A 24347-nucleotide genomic window follows, 5' to 3' on the forward strand; every position below is an offset into this window, starting at 1 on the left:
CAAGTTCATATGGCTTTGTTCTTTTTAATCTTCTGACCATGTTTCGGTAATGTAAGAGCTTGGTCGCTTCCACACACTGCTAAGATATCCAAATCCAGCACATCCAATCCTTCAAATCAAAAGTCCTCATACAAGCCGTCAAAATTCCATGCTACGACACATCTCACTATCCACAACGAACTCAATAGTCCTTTTGTTAACGAACTCTTCGTTCCCGATTCCAAAAGTTTCACACCAACCTCTCGACCTACCCTAACCCAACTGATCAAGCCTTCTCTACACATTCCCATCCTGAGAACCCACCGCGCCATCTTAATGTAGCCATACACGAGCGGGATTTTCTCAAGTTTCGGCCTGAACAGTCCAAGTCTTGAGGAATTCTTGAACTGTGCAGCGACCTCCTCAGGCCGCGGTGGGAGGGAAATCCCGAACAAAGATCAATTCATTTATCGCGTTGAGGCCAAAATCACGAGAACAACCAACAACCACCACCAGTCAACACAGAACTAGGCCTTTACCTTGAGGATTTCCTTGAGGAAAATCCTGTTCGTGAGTGAACGCAGGTTCGGAAGAGAAAGTTCGCCCAAAAAATCCTGATTTGAGAATTTCCCGTACGTGCATGGCAACATTCAATCGCCGATGGTCTCGAGATCTCCTTGCCCCACCATCCATCACATTGAGTGCCAGGATTGGCTGGTTTCTCGGCATCTATCCTCCCGGTGCAGAGTATTAGTGTTACTGGTGTCACCATGAGAACAAAAGTTCTGTGATCACATAATACGTACAAATATCTATTGTCTACATATATTAAAAAAAGGTTTTAATTATGTATAAACCAAAAAGAAGTGTAATAATCCACCAGATCTAAAATTAAGTTTAAAAATGTTTAACCCTTATTGAAACAGCCACTGATTTACAACATATATTCAAGATATATTCACTTTGAACTCCCACATACAAAACAAACAAAACAGGTAATTTAATAAAAGTCATAAAGAACAGTTTTAAGAATAAAAGATAATTGTTTATAGATTGCATATTGCCCGATTCAACAAGCCTGTAATAACCGATAAAAGAATGCCTGCTTTCGGAAATGAAAGCTGTCGCCTTCGAAAACGAAATATTAATAGTAACAACACGTGATTGCGGGCTAAATGGCTGATAAAATATTAAAACGTTTAAATATTAACGGAGTTCTTGGTTCTGGGTCGTTCGTGACTTCCACAAGGGCAGGATTAAATCCATCCGCCCAACGTGGGTCCAAGTAACAATTCGGAAATTTACAGCCACCCTTTTATTATCATTTCAGGTTTAATTACGCGTTTTTCTTTTTAAAATAATAGATGAAAGTTCTGGCGATAGTGAAAAGATTATGTGAAGCGAAGTGGAATGATATGCAATGTAAGCAGATTTAACAGTTTTTTAGGAATTAATGTTGGATTTCTCAACAATTTGATTGAATTTTACAGATTCATCACCTAGAATGTTTCAACAAAACATTTCATAGCTTTGTAAGATTAATTAAATTAGCTTAATCAACTAGGTAAGACTGCACATTGAGTTTTTCGCCATCTTTAGTGGTTGGTATATGAGTTGGTATATGTCTATCATGTGCCATGCGCGAATGATCTCAAACCAGGAAGATCTGGTGATGCTTATAATAATTGAATGATCAAGCTGCAGGTTCAGCCTCTCAGACTTCAACAAACCACAACCACTTTGAAAGATTAACCAACTCAGCTAGGTCAGTGAGGTTAATAAAACTGAAGCTTAAAGTTTTCGCCTTAATCTTCATCAATCTTGTGGGTTTGGGTACTTGATAGCCAAAACCAACGAGAAAACGCAGTATTTGAAATGATCACAAGCTGAAGGTTCACCGAAAATATTTCACAGTTAAAAATCTTCTGGAACACTCTGGCCGTCTTATAAGTCTTTGAAGTTCGAAGAAGTAATCGTGTATGTTCTGCAAACTTGTACCTGAGTTTCTAGTTGACTGATCACACCTTAAATCAACAGCTACACGTTGCTGATAGTGGATCACCAAAGGATTTTTCATTATTTCTCAAAAAAAAATTGTTGATTGACTTAAGCAACTACACCCACAAGGACTGCTACAATGTGTTTTAAGCGCACATAGTGAATTTTGAACAAAATGTAATAAAAAATTATGCAGCAACTGGCAAATCAAAAACCAGGAAAGAGCTTCACTTTACATTTTCAAAGTATTCTGATGGACCTGATCAATTTTTTTTATATTCTAAGAAAAACTAAACATGTGAGGTTAGCAATATATTTCAGCTTGAGCAAACTACCATCACCAGCGGTTAATCTAGTGGTATTTCATAAATTATGTTCTTTTACAAGTCTGTATAATGTGTGACAGGTCGAAACCACTGTGGCCAAATGCTAAACAGACAAGACCGTTGATCATTCATGCTCAAAACAGTACGTAACTAAAATAGAAACAAGGCGGCATAAACAAAACAAAATGCATCCGAAGAAAGAAGATAGAAGGTCAACGTGTCAACTGTATTCCACGGTCAAGATATTATTACATATTACAAAAATATGTGGCCATCAAGTAATCGATAAGTATAGGCCATACATAAACTAAGTTATTTTTTTTATCTACGCGTCGTTTTATTCTCATCGTAAGACTTCAGACGTATGTCATGGATTTGCGGGATTTATCGGTTACAACAGCGTACCATTCCGCCAAGTAGCTTTTCATTCGTATTGAGAAAACCTTCCAGCTTAATCTAGCAGATAATTTAGATGCCAAAGGCATATTACTACTTTAGTCCAAAACCGACTAAACTAATAGTGAATTGTCCAATTGACCAAATTAGAATAGAACCCCTGAAGGAAAATCATCATATTACAAAAGACCAAAAATAGATCCTGCAGATTACATGGGTGATGTATCTTTAGTTCTAAAAACCATAATTGGTTAGAATAAAATTATTTTCTTTTAAATAGTCTCACCAATTGGAAGAAACGATGAATTTACATCTGGTGAGTTTAGTTGACAATAGTGAGATGTCAGTTTTCGAGATTTTCTGATAGATCAACATTTAACACTGCCATTGAAAATTTCTAGATTCATTTACAAAAATGTGTCCAACACAACGACAACAATTCTATCATTTTTTTGTGGTGTTTAGTGACCGTTAGCCAATGATTATTTGGAGATCGAGAAGTGCGGTCTGGTGTGAAGTAGGTTTTTAGAAAAACATTTTCTTTATCATGCCAACGTTTCGATTTTTATTGAGATCATCTTCAGGGCTCAAAATATTTGGTTTCAGTGTAGTATTTCAATATTTCACTCTCAACACGACACACAAAAATGACACACCTACACGGAAAACAAACCCTTTGAGCCCTGAAGATGATCTCAATAAAGAAATGTAAGGTATTGGTATAAAAAAGTCTGTCACTAGCGGGATTCGAACCCACGACCTTTGGTTAAATATCCGCTGCTCTACCACTTGAGCTATCGTGACATCGATCGACTCGGACACTAACTTCCCATCTCAACTCCCCTTTTGAATTTTGAAAGATGGCAAAATATTCGAAAGGTTGGGTTGAGATGGGAGTTAGTGTCCGAGTGGATCGAAGTCACGATAGCTCGAGGTATGGCAGCGGCGTATTGAGCCGAAGGTCGTGAGTTCGAATCCCGCTCGTGACACTGACTTTTTTATCTCAACCAATACCTTACATTAATTAATTGAAAGATGTTATTCGGAGAATCGTGGAATCGATGAAAGATCGAAACATTGGCACGATAAAGAAAATGTTTTTCTAAAACCTACGTCACACCAGACCGCACCTCACGATCTCCAAATAAAAATTCTATCTTTGTTGACACTTGTTCAACCGGCCCAACACAATTTAACCATATTATTGTTTGATAGTTGCCCTATAATCCTGGTCTAATATTACCCAAATACAGTAACAAAAATCAGCGAGGATTGAGGAATCAGGATTATGATTACTATCATACCATAAGTTTATCATCCCGCAACCGCAGAAGGAGATATCACAATTTAACCATTTTATATTTAATTAAAGCTCGGAAACTCAACATTTAACTTTAACAATGTTTTAACATTTAAAACAACTTATTTCGCAAATAATTTTGGTTAAGGGATAAATGATTGGAATAATTAAGTTTTTAATAGTTGCATATAATTTTACGAAATGGAAGCAGCCATTAAGACAAGTCAATTAGGAGTGGACACTGGCCATTTCATTGATCGTTCAAAATTCCATTCCGTCTTAATTCTCTTCATAATTCACAGATGATGTAACGAAGTTTAACCCTTGGGTAAATTAACTATTTCTCCGTTGAGCTATCAGGTCGTATTTTTAATTTTTAATCCAACATGGGGAGATTTTAACGCACTATCAACATAAAATAAATAAGTTGAGAGACATTAAATGATTAACTTATCAAAGGTGTATATCGTAATTTATTGTTATGCAAAACACGAACGTTTCAAATTATCTATGGCATTTCTTTGCGAAGTTTGTATTGAAAGAATTTCGTGGCTCTTCGTTGTATTGTTTTATGAATTTATTCAACTGTATTCATTAAAACTTGAAAATAAAAGGTATTTATAACGTGTTCTTCTTTCTAATCGTTGGCAACTGTATTGTAACCCATATTATAACTGTACAAACGTAAATTTTAAACGTGTCAATGAAAGAAAAAACAAAAAAGCGAAACAAGGCGGTACTTTCACCCGGATCTCTTTGAGAGAACAGGCATGAAACCGTAGGAATGCCCGGATAGGAAATCAATGCTTTTAATGCCCATCGTTTGTCCACAAATAAAACTTTAAACTACAATCATATCGCAGAATTCAAATTGTATTCGTCAAATAAAAGACGTAAGGGATGGATTGTTCAGAATTTTGAAAATGAAAACTGAAACTGTGAAAATTTGTTAAGCACAGTTTGGTTCATAACCCTTACAGACTGGCCTCTAAAATGAGTGAAGTTTTGCAAATTTGCAAGGTTTTATAATAGACGATCTCTCCCTCTCTCTCCCATCCTTATTTATAAATTTATAAGAATTAATTTAATTTATAATTGTCCTGAAAGCTTTATGAAGTTCCTTAATGAAATTACATAAGCTAAAACAGGGGATGTACAGACATAGATTGTTCTATCAACAATGATCAACAAGGAAAGAGAAATCATTTTGTCATCAGCCATCCCGATTCAATATTGAGGAGTCGAAATTAAAAAAATTTACGTTTCGTTACAATTCATCGAACAAGCCTTCTTGACAGGAAAAAAGTCATCAAAAGAATATTCCCAGTTCAAACAGAAAGAAGAAACTATGTTTTAATCGTTCTGCCATTATGTCGCAACGTACGATTTTCTGTTATATCTTTATAATGAGGCTTTATACGCTTTTAATACAATAAATAGTAATTATTCCAAATGGTAGGTTCATAGGCAATTTGTTGATATATCGTCGCACCTGTAATGTAATTTATTAGCGTGAAAGTAAGGGGTGGCTAATAACACCACTCAGAGAAATATCGAGCACTCTGAGGTGAGTATATGACGTCTGGAGAGAAAAAGTAATTTATTAGCGTGAAAGGAAGGTGTTGCTAATAACACCGCCCTGAGAAATATCGAGCACTCTGGGGTGAGTGTATGACGTCTGGAGAGAAAAAGTAATTTATTAGCGTGAAAGGAAGGGGTTGTTTATAACACCGCCCCGAGAAATGTCGAGTATTCTGGGGTCAGTGAATGACGCCTGAAGAGTAAATGTAATTTATTAGCGTGAAAGAAAGGTGTTGCTAATAACACCGCCCTGAGAAATATCGAGCACTCTGGGGTGGTGTATGACGTCTAGAGAGTAAAAGTAAGGGAGAATGAATCTTACTAGGCTTTAAGTTTGTGGTAATGTATATGAATTACACGTTTTGTTCTGCAGTTGACCTGAGGTACAAATGAGAGACTGCAGGCTTAAAATACGCGTGAAAGACCAGAAAGAGAAGTAAAAACACGCAGAAGGTCTGCAATGACATCAGCTATTTGTCGGCCCATAAACGTCCCTCATTATTATTATTAATATATAATTAACTTAACAAGGTAATTAATATCATACGATTCTATCACCATTGTTAAATTCCTTAATAACCGACATTCACGAACCTCTTGCCAACTAAAAACAAACCTTTTATATCCTATGAGAACTAATTACGCAAATCATAGCCCATTAAACAAAGCATTAGGTTTGTAAAATCAAATGGATGTATTTAAAAATTCTATTTTTGAATTTAAAATGAAACGTCACAGTATTTAAAAAATTTGAACGTAATTAAAGCATTATTTCTATGTACATACTACAAGTGCGTATTTTCTAACATGTGTCAAATATTTATTTCTGCATTTGTTTCCCCTCAGATATAAGTTACTTGTAAACTAGGGTTTCTATTTATAAGTCAAATTCCTCTTGGAATAATCGAACATCATCAACTTAATTAATCTTTATGTAAGGTATTGGTTGAGATAAAAAAGTCAGCGTCACGAGCGGATTCGAACACACGACCTTCGGCTAAATACGCCGCTTTTCTACCACTTGCAACTTCCCACCTCAACATCACATTTTGAATTTTCCCTCCCCTTTGCCATTTTGCAGTACTTTACTTAAAGATTAATTAATTGAAAAGAATTCATTTGGTCAACCACGAAATCTAATAAATCATCAACTTATTTGAACGAAAAGGTGAAGGAAAAGACTTTAAATTCGTCCACAAATGAAAGACTAACGGTACAACTTTCAATTAATACTCAAAGTCCAGAAAATCATTTTATTTTATGTATTACATGCTTTGCGTGAAGTTGTATAATAATTACACCTTAATTTTTCTGAATTGTCCTTAACAACTTTCTGACCAGCAAGGAAGCTATTATAAAATAAAAACACTGGTGGGACACTCCAGAAAAATGGAGGAGTTATAATTTTTATTTGATTATTTTTTTAAAAAATGATGATAATTTAAAAATTAATTGAAAAAATAATATAACAGATGGGAAAAACATTTCTTGTCTAAAGATTTGTCTTATAGTTATGAGGTTAAATCAATTTTCAGTTTTTTTAAACCGGACTTAACGTATTTACCAGAAGTCTTTTCAGAGGATCTTCAGAAGAGGTCAAAACAGAGAAAACTTCCTTACGCTTTTCGCCGAGCTTTCGACAGTTTTATACTGTCATCTTCAGGGCCTGTTTTATTATCATATAAACAAACAATTAAACCATGAAAAAACAATAATTACAATAATAATTGAATCAATTTAAATTAATGTTTAGATGCTGAGCCCCAAAAAACATAATGTACTTCTGTGCCCAAAACACCATGTTGTTTAATTTCCTATTAAGGTTTTAAAGTAAGATATCCAATTATTGTTGTAATTATTGTTTTTTCATGTTTTAATTGTTTGTTTATATGATAATAAAACAGGCCCTGAAGATGACAGTATAAAACTGTCGAAAGCTCGGCGAAAACCGTAAGGAAGTTTTCTCTGTTTTGACCTCTTCCGAAGATCCTCTGAAAAGACTTCTTGTATCCAGCAGGTCGATAATCTAGTTTCATCGTTATATTTACCAGAATTTATAGTTTGATCTGATTATTTTTGTTCATCCGATGAATAGATGAGATAATGGAAAGCCAGATTGATAGGAACATTCGTGGCACCCTTTCCAGAAGGATGATTAAAACAGGCTCACAACACAGATTGATGGCCGGCCCCTTCTCAACCCGATTTCAGCAGCTTCCATGCAAGTTTTACTATTGGAATTGGCCGAAGTAAACAGACATTAGGCTTAAATCACAAAATGATTTCTATGGCTTTTGGGCATTCATAGGCAATAAGACAAGGCATTTCCTCATGATAATATTCATGAAAGTTGAAAATAGATAATTATTCAAAGCGAGCAACCAATTCAAAACCAATCTTGGAGCTATTCATTTTAAATGAAATAGAAAAACTAATATTAGTCAAATAATTTCAATCCATTAATTATTCTTTTTAAGGTCTTGGTTGAGATAAAAAAAGTCACTGTCACGAGCGGGATTCGAACCCACGACACTCGGTTAAATACGCAGCTGCTCTATCACGTGAGACAATGAAATGAACTGAACACGGAGAGTTTTAGTGAAGTTTTTCTATCTAAAAACCTAATATATGTAATAAGCAAAATGAAGCATACTTCACTAAAGCTCTCCGTGGCCATTTCATTTGTCGCTGAGAATGAAATAGATTACAGATTTGAAAAGTGGCAAAAAGGAGGGAATATTCGAAAGGTGGGGTTGAGATGGGAAGTTAGTGTCCGAGGGGATCGAAGTCATGATAACTCGAGTGGTGTAAGATTAGCAGCGTATCAAGCCGAACGTCGTGGGTTCGAATCCCGTTCGTGACACTGATTTTTTTATCTCAACCAAAACCTTTATTCAAGATTAATTAATTGAAAAGAATTTATTTGGTCAATCGGACCACGAAACCTAATAGACTTACTTTAATAAATATTTCGCACATACGTTTTAACTGTCAATACCAGAAAAACAGTGGCTAATCTTATTATTACACTTAAATTCTACTGATTGGAAAAAATAAAAAACGATATTTTCATCTTCTGTATAGAAAGCTTTTGATTAAATAAATTAAATCTTATTTGATTTATTATTATATTTGTATTTCTTTATTTTATAGATGCATGTATAAATTTACTAATAATTCACTTCACGTACATTTCAATGTAATTATGTGTACTGTTTGATTTTTATTTTATTTGTTATAATATATATTTATTTACTTTTATTACATTTATTCACATTAAACTTTATTACAACCTTTCAATTAATTATTCTTTTTATTTAAGGTATTGGTTGAGATAAAAAAGTCAGTGTCACGAGCGGGATTCGAACCCACGACGCAAAATTCACGGCTGTTGTACCACTTGAGCTATCGTGACTTCGATGCTCTCGGACACTAACTCTCCATCTCAACCTACAACCGTTCGAATTTTCCCTCTTTTTTTGACACTTTTATCTCAACCAAGACCTTAGAAAGAATAGTTAATTGATTGAAAGAATTAACTTAGTCAATTGACTACGAAAACGTAAATGGATTAGTCAAATAGTTATTTTGACGGTTTTACTTCATTAAATATCTTCATTTGAGGGAAGTAATGTACTATGTTAATATTTATAAGTTCAATATTATAACCAAACAATGTTAACTAACAGGTTTTAATAAATGAAAAGAATCAGAGAAGACAGATTTTTGCGGAACCTTTGGAAAAAAATTAACTCAGAATTAATTCGCTCGTGGATCATTTTGTAGAATTAGTGCCTAGACTTATTCATAGCCTGCCGATAAGCAAACATGGCATGTAGAATTATAAAACGAAGTAATTTTTGGAACTAATTTTTTAAAATATATTTGCAGAAAATAAAAGGTTGATCTGCTCAACGATCTCATTTTGCTTCCTGCGCCTCGATGTAGGAGTGGTTGGATTTAATCGATCGTTATCAGCTCTCTTTAAAATTAATTCACGGATGGAAAAATAACATGGTGCATGGAATATTTAAATAAGAATTTCAAGCCTTAGCTAAAATGGGCCCTGGACTATCTCAAATCGTCAGGCATTGAAACTATCGATCCCGACGCGGTCTCACCGTGCATAGGGATTCCAGAACAGAACCTGCTCATTCTTGTTTACGCTTAATTATCCTGGAACGGACAACAAACAAAACTCTAATTCGAAAATATGGAGAAGGGCCGTGAATTATACCGAAGAATAACTATCCATATTCAGTCATGGAGCCAGTACTTATTCACAAAAATTTATGGTCAATGACCTTGCGGATGACCTAAATAGAAATTGGAGCATGTTCTTTTCCCGTTTCTATTGTCTTATCCAGTTATAATACGTGGCTTGCTGAATGCTTTGTTAACGTAGATTGAACAACTAACGAAATGATAAAAAAGAAAAAATAGGCAAAATTTGACCAACTATTGCTGCCATTTACAATAAAAGAACGGTGCGTTTCTCATAAATCTCAAAGCCATTTCGTTACCTACAACCTTCGCCAAAACAATACTTCAGTTATAATCACTTTTTATATACAATTCTAATATTGTAGGAAATGGTCAAAAAAGGAAGTTTAAACCAACAAAGCACAATCAATTGGTCAAAAAACAAAGCTTAGTAGAAAAAAATCATTAAGTCAATCAAAATTGGCAGATGGTCCGTATTATTCCACTCCATCCGGTTTAGCCAAGTTTATAATCCGTTCAGGTACAAAGCTAGATTAAGCGGTTTAACGAAGTTGACATCTTCGGCCGAGAATGGATCAGGCCAATACTTATTTGCAAAGGGTTGAATGTTCAAAACGTTAATGGATCAACAAAAATCAGCGAGGTTAGGCAGAACAGGATGATAGGTAACTATCCAAAAATAGGTATATCATCCCGCAGACTAGAGAAGGAAATGTCACAAAATAGAGCTTTATCGAGAAAATCGACGAACTTTTTATTAGGTTGTGTCCACGTCTAAATACGTGACAACATATTTTTTAAGTTCATTATAATTCGTAGTCGGATTGGCCAAATAACATTTTTCAATTAATCTTTTTATGTAAGGTATTGGTTGAAATGAACCCACGAACTTCGGTTCTGCCACTTGAGCTATCGAGACCATATTTTTTAAGTTAAACCTACTGTTAAATTTTAACAACACGAAGATACACATATACGCCTAATCAACATAAAATAACTACACTTGATGTTTTCCAATTTAATTTCACAGGGCAACTTTAACAACAAACCTAATAAAATTCATATTTTTATTTGTTAATACATGGCTTATGGTCAACAAGAGAAGGTGACATAGGTCGTAAAGTTCAATCAACGTTGGGACTAAAAGATTTCACAGTTTCTTCTATGGTGAATATGACCAAAGATAGTACGATTGGTTACTATTTAGTCATGTTACTATTTTGGGTGGCTAGTTTGGCTAAAATGGCTTGATTCATTCGTGCTAAGAAGAGTTGATTGTTGAGAAAAAAATCTGTGAAGTTTTTGTATTAAGCCGACGTGCAATTATGTGCCTCAAAGATGAAAATTTCGGTTATTTATCTATAAACAAACTACAGTCAAATTCAATGAAACGAGACGTCACACAACTTGAAATCGGAAATAATCCACGATAGTGCACTTGAAAGAATGAATATGAAAGCAAAATCATCTATTGAAAAAAACGTGTTTTATACATAATTTTTGTAATAATATTTATTCAATCCATTAGGTTTCGTGGTCTGATTGACCAAATAAATTTTTTTCAATTAATTATTCTTTAAGTTAGGTATTGGTGGTATTGAAAAATAGAAAAAGGGAGGTAAAATTCAAAAGGTGGGGTTGAGGTGGGAATTTGCAAGTGGCAGGGCAGCAGCATATTTAGCCGATGGTCGTAGGTTCGAATCCCGCCCCTGACACTGACTTTTTTTATCTCAACCAATACCTTACTTAAAGAATAATATGGTTTCAATTCACTAGTTTTCGTGGTCCGCTTGACCAATTAATATCTTTCAATTAATTAAGGTTTTTAGTTGAGATAAAAAAAGTCAATGTCACGAGCGGGATTCGAACCCACGTCCTTCGGCTAAATTCGTCGCCGCTCTACCACCTGAGCTATCGTGACTTCGATCCACTCGGACACTAACTTCCCGTCTCAACACCACCTTTTTAATGGGGTTGAGATGGGAAGTTGGTGTCCGAGTGGATCGAATTCGCGATTGCTCGAGTGGTAGAGCAGCGGCGTATTTAGATAGCTGAAGGTCGTGGGTTCCAATCCCGCTCGTGACACTGACTTTATCTCAAGCAATATCTTACTTAAAGAATAATATTTATGTTCATTTGTATCCTGTGCATTAATTAAACGCACTTAAAAATAAAAAGATAAAATGTTCTTAACGGTATAAAATCCCGGCCAAAACTGCACCCCGAGAACACGTGTAATGAGAAGCGAGCCAATGCTGGCAATCGGTTTGTTATCGGGTTCAGGCGAGGTCTCGTGCCATCGATATTTTCGGCGATGTGTTCTTTGTCTCGGAAGAAGTTGGGCCGACTTGAGCAGTAGGGTTAGGGGGGTTGAAAGATTGGAGTTATACTTAAAGGAAGTAGGAACGAATGTTTGTTGGGTTAAGGTCATTGTGAGTAGTGAGGATGCAGATATACATTGAGAGGCAAAAAGGTGCCACCCTCGTTTTTAATAAATACATGCGATCGTTACAAATTTTAATGATGTTTACTGGATATTTTCAAAGAAAAATACAATATATAGATGAATTACTTGAGTAACACAATTTCACCAAAAATGTTGCTATGGACGCATTGAAGAAAATATTCAATTCAGTAAGGAATATTTTCATACTCCTGCAACAGCGCCATTCTAAATTTCTGCAAATCCTCTGGCATCACTGACTTTTACCCTTTTTGTCAACTCGTCCCAAAGGTGTTTGATAGGGATTAAGTCAAGACTACATGTTGGCCAATGAATCTGAAGCCCGTTCCAAGTAGTCACCAAGTAGCTGTGTGGGTCTTGCAATGTCATGCATAAAAATATAACCGTCGCCAATTAGTGGCTAAGGAACAACTTCTGATAACATAACCCTCGATGAAGATCATGTTTGTGCAACCTTCTGTAGAAATGCCTGCCTAAACCATCACCACCACCTCAACAGCTTATCCAGAGGGATACCGGGAATATCGCTCTCCTGTTCTTTTCCAAACCCTATCTCGGCCGGCCGTCAGAAGACCTCAACAAAACCTTGACTCATCTGAAAACAAGATTTTAGTTCAATCTTGCTCAGACCATTGATAACCAGAGAATTGATGAAAATTCTTTGAAACTTAACCGAACAGATTTGTGCCTTGTAAACTGACATTGAATCTAACTTGTTGAAGTCGTTGCTTGATCTCGACAGTGGTAGAATGTCGATTATGGAGTACTTAGAAAAAACGATCATCTCTCTGATATGTGACACGATGACGACCCATTCCTTCTTCAGTGATTACTCTCCCATAGTGATGGAAGACTCTTCGGACAGTTGTTCTGGGAATGCTAAGCCTCCTCGCCACATGCGCTTGATTTCTTCCATCATCCAACAGTGCTGAGATTCTAGCCGAATCTGTATCACTTAAAACCATCGCTCAAACAAATTTGAAACTTAAAAATGGTACAACTTAAAAAAATCAAACCACCGGAACGTTAGAAAGAAGACGCTTACAGAAAAACCAAGAACGAAGAAGTGACTACTCAAAAATTTATTTACAAATTCCAATTGTTAACCTGGTTGATTTTATTCGGCTTTTATTTACCTCTAATTCTTTAAAACGGACCCATATTGTTTTAAGATAATCACTAGAGGATTGCCCAAGAGATAATTAAAAATATTAAGGGTGGACACATTGTAGTAAGGAATTTGGAGAATTCTAATGAGGACTTGTAATTGGAATGCTTTAATTCGTTGGATGTTAGATGGTGGTGCTTGCTGGTACCAAACAGTTCCGCTCCTTATGTCCAAATAGGTTAAAGTAATGTTTTGTACAGAGTTAGAAAGTTCTTTACCGTAATCTGATTTCAGTCCAACTATAAAACTTGGTAGTTGTCCAAATCGTCCATTTAGTTCTTGCCATCCTGTGTGAGGATCCTACCTCAGCCTACTGTTTAAGTATATGCCTATGGATTTTATTGTGTAGATATCGGTAGTTCTTTATTATTAAAGTGTAGACATGGGGGAAGGCTATTTGTTTAGGATAAACGTAATTTGGCTGTATATGTCCTCGTTCTGTCTAATTTTTCACCATTCTTCAATGAAAGCAAGATGCACCTGAAGTTCGGTAAGTGTGGACTAAGGAAATAAAATTGAAAGTATCGTCCGCGTTAGGTTGTAAGGATTGTGTTGGGATGTATCAGCAGGTCATCAGTATAAACTATAAATAGGATGGGACCAAGTCCCATATGAGACGCCTGCCTGGGTTGCTCTCACTTAGGAAACTCGTATCATCTCACTCTGAATCAGCGGACAGTTAGATAGGATTTTAGTTAGGATTTGGTAATAAATGGGTAGGGACTGCTTTTTTTTGAAAAATGGATTGAAAAGAACTAGAAAGAATAAAGAACCGGTTTTGTGTAAGTACTCGTACTCGATGATACTATGATATTAATGCATTAATAAAATATGTCAGTTTTTCCGCCATAATACAATATTTATTACAACTTGTTAACCGTTAAGTAAAGCAAAAAGCGACCGCGTAGGTAGGTTAGGCAAGGATAGAATAACGGTCGACCATCTTTTCAATTGTAGCAGGCTTGATGTATAAAGACAATATTTTGGCATATCATCCAACCTGTGCCTAGTCATGGGGCACGGCAGCGGGCCCAGATCGCTGTTCGGGTACCTCAGAGCTGTAGGGATTTTTAAATGTTGTGTTGACTTTATGTTAATTTACTGGAATTAATGTAATTTATTAGCATGAAAGCAATGGGTGAATTAACCCCGCCCCGAGGAATATCGAGTACCCAGGGGTGAGTATGTGATGTCTGGAGAGTAAAAGTAATTTATTAGCGAGAGTGGAGTGGGTTCAACCCCGCCCCGAAGAATATCGAGTACTCTGGGGGAGTGAATGTGACCAGACTTCTATGTTTCTATTGAGTGTTGTGTCTGTGTTAATTTATTGTAATGAATGTAATTTATTAGCGTGAAAGGAAGGGGTTGCTTATAACCCCGCCCCGAGGAATATCTAGTACTCTGGGGTGAGTGTATGACGTCTGGAGAGAAAAAGTAATTTATTAGCGTGAAAGGAAGGGGTTGCTAATAACACCGCCCCGAGAAATGTCGTGCACTCTGGGGTGAGTGAATGTGACCAGACTTCTATGTTTCCATCGAGTGTTGTGTTTGTGTTAATTTATTGGACTGAATTTAATTTATTAGCGTGAAAGGAAGGCGTTGCTTATAACCCCGCCCGAGGAATATCGAGTACTCTGGGGTGAGTGTATGACGTCTGGAGAGTACAAGTAATTTATTAGCGTGAAAGGAAGGGGTTGTTTATAACCACGCGCCGAGGAATATCGAGTGCTTAGGAGAGTGAATGTGACCAGACATCTATATTTGTTGTGATTATATATATGTATGGTATGTTTTGTTTCTATTCTGTAAAACCTTGACATGTACAAACGAGGGACTAACATTCGAGGATATCAACGCAGTATATATTTGAAATCGGAGAGTCAGTAACCATATCGAGACGCTCAAATGGCTGCAGTTAAAACCAAATACGCGCGAAAAAAGAGAAAAAGAAGGAAAACACGCAGGCGGCAGACGATGACCTCAGCTGTTTGTCGACTTCCCACTATATTATTATAATAATTTTGCTAATACGTTTCGGTCCTAGGATCTTCATCATGTTACTAACAGCACAATGTTACTAATATACCAATTAAGAAACAGAAATTTTGACTTACCACAACATTTTGTATAAATCCATTTACGTTTTCGTAGACAATTGACTAAGTTACTTCTTTCAATCAATTAATTATTCTTTCTAAGGTCTTGGTTGAGTTAAAATTTTGTATAAATATTTTAAAAAAATGCTTTAAATAATTAATAATTTATATAGTTTACTGGAGCGACGCGGTCGGTGGCCGAAACGGTTAGGGCATGGAACATTGACACAGCTACTCTTCACTATAGGGTTCCAGATCAATTCAAACTTACGGCTTTTCCCCCCTAAAATCTGCTGTGCGATATCAGAAACTTAAATTAAGTCCCATTTTGATTTGACTACATGGTTTTTAACTATAATATACACAAATCTAAATGTTATTAGTATCGGTTATAAAAGCAAAACTAATCACGAAAAAGCGATCTACTAAAGCATTCGACTCTCCTCTTTTCGTTTTATTGTGGGTGATTTGGTAGTGCAAACCTCGCTGAAAATCATCGAACCAAATCATCTTTTTATTGTACGATTATACATTTTGGACATTTCACATGTCATATAGTGAATTAGTTTGTCAACGTTATTTGTTAGGTAGTTTTTTACAGTTAAATTACTCGTAGCAACTTAGAAATGCAACTCCCGCCTTGCCAATAGTATGAAATTTCAGTGGTATTGTTTTTCTACCTACTTTTACGCACTTTTGACAATAGTGTATACTAATTTATTCGATTTTAATCTTGCATTAAAAACGTAATGAATAATTTCAATTAATTAATTTTTAATTAAGGTTTTAGTTGAGATATAAAAGTCAGTGTCACAAGCGGGATTCGAACCCACGACCTTCGGCTAAATACGCCGCTGCTCTACCACTTGTGCTATCGTGACTTCGATCCACTCGGGCACTAACTTCCCATCTCAACCCCACCTTTTGAATTTTCGTGGGTTCGAATCCCGGTTGTGGCACTGCCTTTTATATCTCAACCAAAAACTTAACTAAAGATTAATTAATTGAAAAGAATTTATTTGGTCAAGCACGAAACCTTAAAAATATAGTGAATAATAGGAAAATAAATTAAGCGCATTGTTAAACTTCCGACATTTGTATCGATTACGCTCAAATTTCTCAAAACGTCTAAAACCAATGGAAGTAGAAGGCAATTTGCATCGATGCTATTAAACTAAGCGGCTAGTGCAGTTTAGTAACACGCTACTAACATTAACTAGGGAAATTTGATTTTTTTTATAAGCTTAGTGGGGATTATAATGACACTTTCTTTCCTAACGCAAATCACCCAAACGTGATCGGCATTTGGCTTTTACTTGCTTGAATTTCAAATCCACCTTTAAAAGGATTTAGAGGAATGAATCGTCAATGAATCAATAATGGCTTTGCTGTGAAGAGCCCTACGGCTGCACTTAAGGCTTTAGGTTAGAAAAACGCAAAAAGCATATGTATGGAAAACCTGGCGGAAGACAGTGACATCAATGACCCTGGGCATTCTGGACACAGGCAATGAGAAACTAGACATGGCCAAAAAAGGAGCAAATATGATTCTCTAGGCTCCGAATCCCATTATGGCCTGTTATCCTGCTACAATAAAGGATATATACAAAAAATGAAGCCTTAATGAACCTAACACCTGGTGGAACAATACCCCAGGCATGAGGCAAGAGGTTCATAGAAGGGCCGTCCTCAAGACTTACAAAGGAATTACTGGAAGAAACAGGATTATGGTTGAACGCTTTCACCAGATAGGAGTACAAACAGAACGAACACTGTACAGATACTGAGACCGCAGAACCCGATGCAACGCTATGCGACGCTACCCGACGCCTTGCCACGTTTTGGTATGCGAAGGCAGCATCGGTAAGTGTGTTCCCGGCTTTATGTTTTGTTAGGGTCTATGTAGGTGTAGACTAGGAGAGGAAAAGCTGCAAGCAAGATCCTACGCTAAGGAGCCGCTAGCAAGGCTATGGAGGTTGATTAACAACCTGAATCTGGCCAGTGAGTTATAAAACCAGAGGAGCACAATAGCAACTACAGGTCGAGGTGCAGAAGGCCTTGTAGCCGCGAATTCCAAACTTAAAGCATCAAGGCTAAATTTAATTAGGTTAATTATAAATAGAAGAAAAGGTCAGCCATTCGTACGACATTTTTAAAACCTTTAAGATAACCGTATAAAAATCTATAAAATGAATAATAATGCTCTTTCAGCTTCTATTGTCATAAATGACTATAAATTTGCTTTATGTTTACCATACTCTGTTATTCATCAAGCTGAAGCAAAGATAATCTATCAGAGTTTTAAAATATTTTCAATTGTTAAAACTCCAAAATTAAAAGTTAAAAACGAAAAATGTTTAAAAAAGAAACAATTTCTCATGGTTTCAATCAAATTGTATCACCATATAATGCGTATTAAAACTATGTTTAATAAATTTATTACACATTAGACTATAATTGTGCTTAATAACCGAAAATTGCCGGAATCATCGAGTTGGTAAACACAATGAATAATCAAAAATGGAACAAGTTAAAATTTAAAGTGTTAATCGCATGCCAGATTAAACACATTAAAGCTAAAAATAATAATAATTTATTAAGGCTAATATAAACTACAAATTTAAGATTTCATATAACGAAAATTTTCAACGCCTTAAAGATTAATTAAAAAAGTAATAAATATTATTGGATTGCTAGTCCAATAATTGGAGTCGGGGGTGGAAAAACACCCTGGCACTGCAGCCTGTATCACACTTATTGTACTCATTTAGTTCAATTTTTGGGCCTCGGGGAATCGAACCCACGTCCAAGAGATCAATTAGCCGAGAGTTTGACGCCATAACAATAGTCGTTTATTTTAAAATTTAAAAAAAAACAACTACACTTTAACATAATCTTTTTACGAGGGTATTTCAAATTAGAGGTGATATGAACCTCGGGTTTGCCGGTGTAAGTGTGTCGGGTTTGAATGCAGGTCGCTGGATTCGAACCCGGGACCTTTACCTTACAGTGATGAGCGCCGTGTCAACGCCTAAACCGTTGTGGCCACCTACGCCCCCTTATAACATAATCTTTAAAAATCTTAAATTTTCAAATGTAATCATAATCGCGATACAATATTTTAAGGCATCAAACTTGTGTATAAGCAATTTTCATAGGTCCAAAGTATAAGTTATCCAAATTTAAAAAAATTTAAAAATTACAAATCAATAAGAATACATTTTAAAATCTTTTAAAGGTTAAATTATCAACCTAATGAAAGCTCATTAAACATAATGATATTGTAAACTTCCTAAATTTTAAAATATCAAAAAATCTCTAGTTTACAGCTTAAAATATCAATAAATTGCAATTAATCATCAAATACTTTGCAAGTGAAAAGTATACATCGTAATTAAGTTTCAAATTCTGTAAATACACTCCTACAGAAATGAAGTAAAACACGTTAAAACTAAAAAAAAAAAAAAATAATAATTAGACTTAAAATACCATTCTTCAAAGGTCTGGTCTTATGAAGTTTCAAACATTTAAAACCCTCGTCATATTTAAAGGTTTTTTAAACTTCACCTATCAATCATAATCACAATTAAAATATTTCAAAGCATAAAACATCAATAGCTAAGAAATTGCAAACATTGTAAAGCTTCAAATTGAAATTGTTACACAGTTTAAAATATTTTAAAACAACAATTACCAAAGGTTATCCATATCAAAACATTGTAAAGTTAAATAATAGTTAGTTGCATTACTATTTTCAGATAGTTTTATAGAATGTTATTATTATACAGGGTGTCCGTTTTAGATGGCCCGGGTAAATTTCTCTTGAATCTATAACATTATCAAAAAACAGAAAAATACGTGTTTAATATTTTTGAGACATAGTTTTTAATTTTTACCGCTTTTTTAAAATAGTGGTTGACAAGATCCTTCAGAGTCAGTACAACATTGATATTTTAAATTGGTCTAAGAATGACTTAGTTACGACCCAGAATGTGAAATTTTTATTATTAAATATTGTCATTTGCTGTTGTGGTGCTAGTCATTTTTATGAATTTCTTGCGATGATGTTGGGTCTTGCGAACATCTCTATGATCCTTATTGTCAAACATTAAAAAAACTGCTATCGTTTATTAACAAAAAAATTTGCATACCCAAATGCTAGCAGACCCATCAGCCCATATTTCAATAACGTGATCTGTTCAAGAAAAATTCAGCCGGGTTTTGAAAAAAGCACACCCTGAATACACTTGTTTTTTAATTTTTATTTTAAAATTTGTGTTTTATTTTTCGATCAAACTATTTCAGTTTTTTTGTTTTTTTGAAATTGTAAAATGTTACAAAACGTAAAAAACAACAATAAAAACATATTATTATGATCAAATGCTTCAAATATTGGAAAGTGAAACGATTTCAAATAGTAAAATATTAGTGACAGTTAATTTCAAAATAGTTTCATGCGAAAACAGTCAAAAGTTATCGAGTTTAATTTATCGGGGCATTTTGCATTTTTAAAACCTTTGTAATAATCCAATTTGTAATCAAATGAAATTTACAATAACACGAGTAATAATTACTTTCTGTTTTCAAGGATAAGGTTATTCAAAAATTCAGTTTACCATGTCAGTAAAGTTTGCGGCACTTAAAACTACATCCATTTATGTTTAGTGGTCGAATTGACCAAATTACTTATTTCAATTAATTATTCTTTTTATGTAAGGTTGGATGAGATGGAAATGTTAGGGTCAAGAGCGGGATTCGAACCAACGACCTTCGGCCCAATACGCCGCCGGCACTAACCACTTGACGTCATGATAGCTCAAGTGGTTAGAGCAGCGGCGTATTGAGCCGAAGGTCGTGGGTTCGAATCCCTCTCGTGACACTAACTTTTTCATCTCAAATCAAGACAAAAAATAAAATAATACAAAAAACTATCAGAGATTAAAAAAGTTGAGGTAAACTTGAACGATTAAACAACCACATATAGAACTTAAATTATTTATCTGTGTATATTTTTAGTTTTCGATGTCACGTTTCTAACACAAAACGTAAGTTTCTTTAATCAATTCAAATTCGTCTTTATAGTATTTGACTTCAGAAAAAAATATACATCAAAAACATCATGGGATTACAAACGAACAATATACATTCGCTTGAACAACAGGAGTTCCAATTTAGGACAATGTACGCTGTTATTGGACGTTAATAAACCGTTATCAACAATTCTGCAACGCTTTGTCAGATGACAGTTTCGAGAGGGGAGGGTGGTGTATCAAGTGTTGGAGTGTGATTAGTGTGGATAGGGGTGGGGTATGGGGTTGGAAAGGGAGGACGAGGAAGGGCCGTTGGGTCCAAGCCAAGGGTGGGTCTCTGCGAATAACCCTTACAATTGGCCCACCTGGCTGGCACTGCGTACAAGCACTTGTACAAAATTCTGCCCATAGAGAATGAAATACACACCTTGTGCGTATAAGGAAAGAACATGATGACCAAATCCTTCAAGGTGATATTGCCAAAATCCTTACAATACAAACGTTTAATGGAACATGCGAAAACAAAAGTAACTGTTTATTAAATTAGTTTAACTTTCATCGCATTGCGGTGGTAAACCTTAAGTCGTACATCAACGAACACTTTGAAGTAAAACATTTTATAGCCAATAAATACATTGCACACCATCGATTTCTTTTTGCATGAGGTCTGCGAGGTTAATTGCAACGATAGTCGTTCAGACCGAAAATAGAACAGGGGGTCGTGAAAAATTGATAATGTCTATTCGTCACACCGAAGGAAAACCTTTGGGCGGGGGGGGGAGATTGACTTATTTTCAAGAAAATAGAAAAGAATCAGTTTGTTTTTTTTTACAAAACTTTCCATATGAAATTTTAGAGAAAAACCCATTCTCGAAATCAAAACTCACCTGCGTGAATTTCAACACCCCTATTGGTGCATCCGATTCAGCTATTTTATAAAGTAAATGGAAAACGTTGACACAACGAGTCGCATGTGAGAAAAGAAAAAATTTAAAGATATGCTTGGTATGCACCATTGTGAACTTGTGTTTAATAAAAAAAAAACTGAATTAATTAGGAAAATGAAGAGTACAGGATGAGAATGTTTATTGCTTCTTCTTCGTCATTTACATAACTTTTTATCGAATTGATTTTTTTAAACATTTTGTATATATTTAAAACAATTCATTAGAGTTCGTGGTCCGATTGACGGAATAACTTTTTTTCAATTAATTAATCTTTATGTAAGGTATTGGTTGAGATTTAAAAAAAAAGGCAAAATGGAGGGAAAAATTCGAAAGGTGGGGTTGAGATGGGAAGCTTGTGTCCGAATGGATCGAAGTCACGATAGCTCACGCAGCGGCGTATTAAGCCGAGGGTCGTGGGTTCGAATCCCGCTCGTGATACTGACTTTTTTTTATCTCAACCAATACCTTACATAAAGATTAATTAATTGAAAAAAGTAAGACAATGTTTATCTTTAAGCCATAAAAGATTCTAGATAAAAGTACAAATTTAATCCCTCAGTTGAGCCAGGAGATTATTTCTTTTTATTATACTTATTTTCTTTTTATTAGGATTTAAAACTGTAAAATAGGTGGCGATAAAAATTCCGGCCGGAAGCATATAATATATAAATATAAATAAATATTTACCAACACCATTGGGCCAATAAGTAGATTCTAAAATTTCATAACACTATTAGTTTGACTATTCTAACTATACAAATCATTGACATACGACATTAAAAAATAAAATTTTACTCGAATATAAAACGCTATATTTGAAAAAGAACGATCGTATCCGTTTTGCTGGGTGTCAAAAGTCATTCGCAATAATTTACACATTTTAAACAATCCCATGTAATTTCAATAGTACTGCACTTTTTTGTTGTTTAAGAAAAAGAATTGTTACATCTATTTCTAAACACATGTTTATTACCCCCTCGTTAAAAAATAAAAGACCATTTTCATTCGGCACCATCTGTTTGAATGGTAAAATTACGACTAAGAAGACGTACGAAGCCATGGAAGAAGTACTCTATGAAGAGAACAATAGGAGTAACTAAACCATTCCAGGACGCTATGACATTTTACAAAATACCTGTACACCGGAGAAAACCGACAAATAAGGGATCAATTGATCGAAAAAATTAATAAATTTTACGATAGAAAGGTTAGTCAATTAGATCATTATTCAATTCAAAGTAGGTCTTTTAATTTTGTTTAAAAACCCACATTTTGATTACAATTTGTCTCGGTATAAATATCGAATTTTTAACATCCGCGTGGCGAAAAATTTGAAGATATAAAAATAAACCATATTTAAAAAAAAAATTGACAAATCGAAAATTTCATACCCAAATGCCTACCTGTTCTACAGAGAATTGAAATGATGTTTGTAATATTGTACTTACTTAAATTTTTCTCTAGGATATCTTGAAATAAAAAAAAAATATTTAACTTCTGAATAACTATAACTACATACTACAAGGAAAATAAATAAATTTTTAACATAAATAATAAACATAACTTTTTTTTTAAATCAAGGTTTTCCAAAGGTAAAAAAAGCCCGTAAAACATATGTTTCTTAGCTTAGAACTCTGTGATTCTTAACAATATTTTCAAGCAAAATTATTTGAAAGTGTAAACAATAGTTGGACTAGACTTTTAAACGTTTAAAATAATATTTTTGAAAGTTTTTAACCCAGGTGCGTTCTCGAATTCACTTATGTTTTAATAACTCCATCTTAAAAAATAAGATGCTTTGAAATGTATTAGGAATAGTGTTTTTAATGTAATGAATTTTTGTCAATCAACCTTCTAATGTTGATGACACTTTTAGTAATAAAGAATAAAAGTCTTAATTCTCATAAAGAGAATTGTTATTAATAATACCAACAAACCGTACAATAATACGACCAAGTATGTGGGTTTTTTATTGTCAGCCCTGACCATAATATAAATTATGGTAAAATGGACAATAATGTGAATTATGGACTTTTCGGAACAAACTTCGCAAAATTGATCTATTTCTACTATATAAAATGTAAATTTATTTTGTTTTAAATATATTACGAAGTATTTTTTGCTGAATGTACCTCAAAGATTTTTAATCCTAATGATCGATCATTGCCACACCTAATCTACCACTAATTATATGAAGTTTAAAGAACTAAAGCTAAAATATGTTAGGAAGTTTACAAATCTTCAAAACTTATCTGTCAATCGTAATCAAGATAAAATTTCATTTTAAAGCTTCAAATCTCAATAACATTAAAACTAAAAATATGCATTGTTTGGAAATCTGAATCACTTTAAAGCTTTAGATATCCATCAAAACATTTAAAACACTTTAAGTTTGTCACATTACAAAAACTTTAAAGTTTCTTACATTCAGCTTCATAAATCAATTATTATTAACTCTTTCAAGCTTCAAATTGCAAATTGTTGTCTACCTTAAAATATTTTAAAGCGTAAAATAACAATAGCTATCACATACAATTCACTTTCATAAAAACATGCCAATTTTAAATGTATCAATAATAATTACATTTAAAATAGTTTAAAGCTAAAAACGTCCAATTTTGTTGAGTTTATACCGTCTTAAAGTTTAAATATAAATCGTAATAAAATTTAATATACTTTCAACTGTCAGTAGTTTAAAAGACTTTAAAATTGGTCACATTTCCAATAATTTAAAGCTTTCATATTCAAATGTTAAAATTAACACTTTCTTGCTTTAAATTGCAACTGTTGTCTAGTTGAAAATATTTTAAAGCGTAAAATATCAATAGCTATCACGTA

The 24347-nt window shown here is 34.4% G+C and overlaps 1 protein-coding gene and 1 long non-coding RNA gene across 2 annotated transcripts in view; one reads left to right on the forward strand and one right to left on the reverse strand.

Moving 5' to 3' along the window:
• LOC106669247 overlaps positions 1-24347 on the reverse strand; it is a 46015-nt gene that overhangs the window by 17575 nt on the left and 4093 nt on the right. The gene's annotated exons all lie outside the window — the stretch shown is intronic.
• Positions 22474-24347, forward strand: part of LOC106669246 (protein son of sevenless) — a 29640-nt gene continuing 27766 nt past the window's right edge. The window contains exon 1 of the mRNA XM_014398583.2: positions 22474-22716. The gene's annotated coding sequence lies outside the window, so the exon portion shown is untranslated. The remainder of the gene's footprint in view (positions 22717-24347) is intronic.

The sequence above is a fragment of the Cimex lectularius genome, unplaced genomic scaffold (genome assembly GCF_000648675.2).
Source record: "Cimex lectularius strain Harlan isolate CLEC.00 unplaced genomic scaffold, Clec_2.1 scaffold326, whole genome shotgun sequence".
Taxonomy (NCBI): Eukaryota; Metazoa; Arthropoda; class Insecta; order Hemiptera; family Cimicidae; genus Cimex; species Cimex lectularius.